Source organism: Octopus bimaculoides, chromosome 4 (assembly GCF_001194135.2).
Source record: "Octopus bimaculoides isolate UCB-OBI-ISO-001 chromosome 4, ASM119413v2, whole genome shotgun sequence".
In the NCBI taxonomy this organism is placed as follows: Eukaryota; Metazoa; Mollusca; class Cephalopoda; order Octopoda; family Octopodidae; genus Octopus; species Octopus bimaculoides.
The window spans coordinates 92,587,900-92,593,760 of NC_068984.1; the positions used below are offsets into that span (position 1 = coordinate 92,587,900).

General features: G+C 42.7%; 1 protein-coding gene across 4 annotated transcripts in view; it reads right to left on the reverse strand.

Annotated features, from left to right (window-relative positions):
* Nucleotides 1–5,861, reverse strand: part of LOC106878830 (D-ribitol-5-phosphate cytidylyltransferase) — a 141,374-nt gene that overhangs the window by 19,961 nt on the left and 115,552 nt on the right. The window lies entirely within an intron of this gene.

Sequence of the window (5,861 nt, forward strand, 5' to 3'; positions counted from 1 at the left end):
CACACACACACACACACACACACACACACACATTCTTTTCTTTTACTTGTTTCAGTCATTTTCACTGTGGCCATGCTGAAGCACCACCTTTCGTTGAACAAATCAACCACAGGTCTTATTCTTTGTAAGCCTAGTACTTATTCTATCAGTCTCTTTTGCAGAGCCACTAAGTTACGGGAATGTAAACACACCAACATTGGTTGTCAAGCATTCGTAGGGGGACAACACAGACACACAAATACATGTATATATGTATATATATATATATATATGTGGTTGGGAAGCAAGCTTCTTACCACATAGCTACACCTGTACATACACATACATGTACATACACATATATACATGCACATATACATATAGACACACATATACATATACATACACACACACACGTTCAACTGCTCACACATATATATCTGTGTTCACACACATACATATATATATACCACAACATATCCTTGTATATACATACATACGCACATATTCACCTACTCTCACTATATAGGTATCCTTTTGTCCTTGTGCTTATGCCTCTACTACATTTGTGTACGTCGAAAGGCACACACACATACACATGTAAAATCACCTAAATACATCTATTCAAAGATGTATGCATGCATATACATACATACATACATAATACATATACACACACATATATATGTGTGTGTCAGCCAAAAACTATGGTACCTTGCCTCACAGCGGGATATAAGAATGGTTGGACATTTTAATGACGTCTACTTAACTGCTCTCATATGAGCAAGTGTGTGTACAAAGGACCAAAAGTGTGGGTTTGGAAGTAACTATATCTGGACATTGACACACCTAATGTTTTACTTTATTGTAATGTTTTATTCTCCTTATTCATCTTATTTTTCTTAATTACTTCCTGTCTGTATCTATGACTTTACAACAGAAACTGTTCTTTGCCATTTCTGCCCTATGGTTTAAACCTACAGTTACTAACAACACAATGTATTAAATCCAAGCAAAACAGATTTCATTTAACGAGATACCCCTTATTACATCACCTGATGAGACACTTCTGCAATGAGGGATGCACCACAACTTGTATAGTTTCCCACTTGTGAGGAATCGATGCAGGATGTGTCAAAACAATTTTTCGGTGTATTTTATTTTCCATCTCTATCATTTGTTTTATGCTCAACATATACTGAGGAATTCTTGAGATAGATCCAGCAACAACCGTGTAATTACTGTGGATGACATGAGATAGCCACAGACAGTGAATGTGCTTTATCAGCATAGCACTAGGAATATACAAACATGTAAATACTAACTTATATAGATATATATATATATATACACACACACAGACACACATAAATATATATATATATTTTCTATTTGTGTCAGTCATTTGTTTGTGATCATGCTGAGGCACTGCCTTGCAGAGTTTTTTAGTTGAAGAAATCAACCCTAGGACTTTTTTTTAAGCCTAGTACTATTCTATTGGTATCTTTTGCCAAAGCAAAACTTACGGGGACGTAAACATGCCAACACTGGTTGTCAAGCAGTGGTGGAGGACAAACGCAGACACAAAGGACGCACACATAATATATATACATATATATATATACAACAGGCTTCTTTCAGTTTCTGTCTATCAAATCCACTCACAAGGCTTCGCTGAGCCTGAGGCTATAGTATAAGACATTTGCCCAAGGGGACTGAACCTGGAACCATGTAGTTGGGAAGTAAGCTTCTTACCACAGCCATGTGTATCTCTGTGTGTCTGTCTGTCTGTCTGTCTCTCTCTCTCTCTTTCTGTGTCTGTGTAAATATATGCTAAGATATTTATAAGTTTCTGCAAAGAATTCTTGATAAAGTTATATTTGAAGAAAGTTTTTCTTAAATTAAATATCATCATCATCATCATCATCATCTTAATCATCATCATCGGCGGCGGCGGTGTTTAACGTCTGCTTTCCATGCTGAGATGGGTTGAACAGTTTGACTGAGGGCTGGCAAGCCAGAAGACTGCACCAGGCTCAAATCCAATCTGGCAAAGCTGGATGCCCTTCCTAATGCCAACCACACCGAGAGTGTAGTGGGTGCTTTTTATGTGCCACTGGCATGGAAGCCAGTCAGGCAGCATTGGCAATGACCACGCTCGAATGGTGCTTTTTAGGTGCCAGCGGCATGGAACCAGTCAGGTGGCTCTGGAATCGACCACTCCCAAATGGTGCATTTTACGTGCCACTGGCACAGGTGCCAATCAGGTGGTACTGTCATCGGCTATGACAATGATTTCACTTGCCTCAACAGGTTTTCGCAAGCACAGTTTATTAGCCAATGATTGAAGGGTACTCTTAAATGGGCTGGTTATGCTGCATTGTCATAGGCCATGGTTACAGTTTTACTTGGCTTGCCGGATCTTTTCAAGCACAGTATATCTCCAAAGGTCTCCGTCACTTGTCATCGCCTTGGTGAGGCTCAATGTTAGAAGGTCATGCTTCACTACTTCATCCCACATCATCCTGGGTCTACCTCTTCCACAAGTTCCCTCAACTGCTAGGGTGTGACACTTTTTGCATACAGCTGTCCTCATCCATACACATCACATGACCATACCAGTGCAGTCATCTCTCTTGCACACCACATCTAATGCTTCTTAAGTCCAACTTTTCTCTCTGGGTGCTTACACTCTGTCGTGTATGCACACTGACATTACACATCCAGGGGAGCATACAAGCTTCATTCCTTGCAAGCTTACACATGCCCTCAGTAGCCACAGCCCATGTTTCACTGCCATGTAGCATGGCTGTTTGCACACATGCGTCATACAGTCTACCTTTTACTCTGAGCAAAAAGCCCTTTGTTACCAGCAGAAGTAGCTCTCTGAACTTTGCCCAGGCTTTTCTTATTCTAGCAGCTACACTCCCAGAGTATCCACCCCAGCTACTGACTTGGTCACCTAGGTAATGGAAGCTGTCAACTACTTGCAGTCTTCCTCCCTGGAATGTAACGGAAGCTGTTTTCTGCATTTTCAGTGTTTATCGCTCCTGAGCATCTGCCACATACAAAAACTATCTTCCAAGTTAGCCTTCTTTTGATATTGCTGTGTCCATAGCTTATACTGGGTACATCTTATAGAGTTTTTACCTACGCCTTTTCTACAGATCAAGCAGGGCCATCTACCTGAAGGGGTTTGTGGTTTGTCCTCCTTCCTACTTATTAGGACTTTGGTTTTAGCTAGGTCGACTCTAAGGCCCTTCGGTTCTAATCCTTGCTTCCACACCTGAAACTTCTTCTCTAATTCTGATAGTGAGTCAGCAATTAGGGCAAGGTCATCAGCATAGAGGAGCTCCCAGGGGCATCCCATCTTGAATTCCTCTGCTATTGCCTGGAGGACTATGATAAATAAGAGGGGGCTGAGGACAGAACCTTGGTGGACCCCTACCTCTACCCGGAATTCTTCACTGTACTCATTGCCAACCCTCACCTTACTGACGGCGTCCCTGTACATGGCTCACACATTTCTCACTAACCATTCATCTATCCCTAGTTTCCTCATTGACCACCAGATAAGGGAGTGGGGGACCCTGTCAAAGGCTTTCTCCATGTCAATGAAAGCCAGGTACAGAGGTTTATCTTTGGCTAGGTATTTCTCCTGCAGCTGTCTTACTAGAAATATAGCATCAGTGGTGCTTTTCCCTGCCTCAAAACCCAAACTGCATCTCATCTAAGCTGACTCTCTCCCTAATTAGTTGGGCTATGACCCTCTCCATGACCTTCATTACCTGATCCAACAACTTGATACCTCTGTAATTGTTTGTGTCTAAAGCGTCACCTTTACCTCTGTAGCATTTGACTATGGTGCTGCTACACCAGTCATTGGTGTATCACCTTCGTGTATCACCTTCGTGTATCACCTGGTTAACTATACAGGTAACTAGGCTATAGCCAACACTGCCAGATATTTTGAGCATCTCTGCAGTGATTCCTGATGGGCTGGGGGCTTTCCCTGTCTTCATACACTTGATTGTTTTATCTACCAAGGTACTGTCAATTAGGATAGCTGGTCCCTCTGTTGGGTCGACATTCGGCAGACTCTCTTTCTCCCATTCATTCTCTTTATTGAGCAATCTTTCGTAGTGGCATCTCCATACCTCTTTCTTTGTAGCCTTGTTTAGTGCAAGTGTACCATCTTCCATGCGAACGCATTTCTCTCCCACGACATCACGATTCTCTCTCACACACTGTCTTGCAGCACGAAATACTTCAAGTCTTTGGTCCTCATGGTGCAGAACATTGGCAAATTTTTTCTTATCTGCTTCCCCTCTGGCTGAATAAACCTGTCTCCTAGCTTCCCTTCTGGCAGTCTTATACAATTTCCTGCTACCTCCGTTCTTCCAGTCCTTCCAAGCTTGTTTCTTTTGTCCACCACATTGTTCCACCACCACATTACCTTGGGTCGAGGGGGGGACTTTGCACCATCCACAGATCTGGTCAGTGGCTCTCAGCAGGTTGTTCCATAGAAACCTCCAGTTGTCTTCCACATCATGTGAAGCTATATCCTCTTCTATTTCGTCAAAGGCACCGAGTAATACGTCTCTAAATCTCTGTCCATTTGCGGGATCTTTAAGCTTCCAGACCCTTCTCCTCCATGCTGGTCGTCTTCTGGGAATCCATTTAGCCCTGATCCTGAAGTCGCTAACTACTAATCTGTGTTGAAGTGTACATTCTTCGCCTGGGAAGGTTTTGGCATTTATAAGTAGTTATCTTTCCCTTTTTCTGGTGAGGATGTAGTCAATTTGGCTAGTGTAGCTGCCAGAATGGTAGGTGACTAGGCGACAGGCAGGTTTCCTGAAGTTAGTATTGCAAACCATAAGGTCATTTGCATCACAGAACTCCAGCAGTCTGGTTCCCTTCTCATTGCGGGAACCAAAACCATAGCCTCCATGTACGCCATGGAAGCCCCCTGCATGTTGTCCAACATGTCCATTGAAATCATCAGCCACAAAGAGAAGGTCTCTGTCATTCATCAACAAGGTTGTCTGCAATAGGGTGTCATAAAATTGGTCTTTCCGCACATCCGGTAGCCCCAGTTGAGGGGCATTGGCTGAGATAATGGTAACTAACCTATGGTGAAGCACTAATCTAATCTTAAGTACTCTGTCACATACTCTGACTACCTCGATTACCTTATCAACCCATTTCTCTGCAAGAAGTATACCCACGCCCCCGACCCTGTCAGTGTTCCCTAACCAGAAAATCTTGTACCTGTGTTCTTTGCCTGTAAGGAACCTAGCGGAACCTCCTGTCCACCTTACTTCTTGGATGCAGCACAAATCTACATGTCTTCATTCAAGCATCTCAACAATCTCATCAGAACTACCTTTCAGTGTGCCGACGTTGAGTGTGCAAACTCTGAGGGTGTGGGAGGTGTGGGCCTGTGAGACCCTGGGATGAAGGACAGCAGTATCATGTACCTGAAAAGAAAACTTGCATTTGGCAGAATTCCTAAACAAACAATAGCCTACAACCTGCATGCACTACACCATTTTTATGTGCTATATGATCAATAAACCCTGGGTAGGGATGGGGATGGCATTCAAAGGAGACAACCAAGGATGACAGAGGATAAGAACTTCCGGTGAAGTTGGAGGGGGTTGGAGGGTGGGCGTACTGCGAGCCAGCAAGTTTAGGCGAGAGCATCTTCTGCACTTGTATACTATGGTAGACAAATTTAGAGAGAATGAATTAACGAAATGATAAACTTGAATAAAATAAATAAAATGTGACGATTAACAGATATGCATGAACTTAAGACAAACAAGGAAGACGGATCTATCGGACTATGTTTACATGGTAAAGAAATAGATAGATAATAA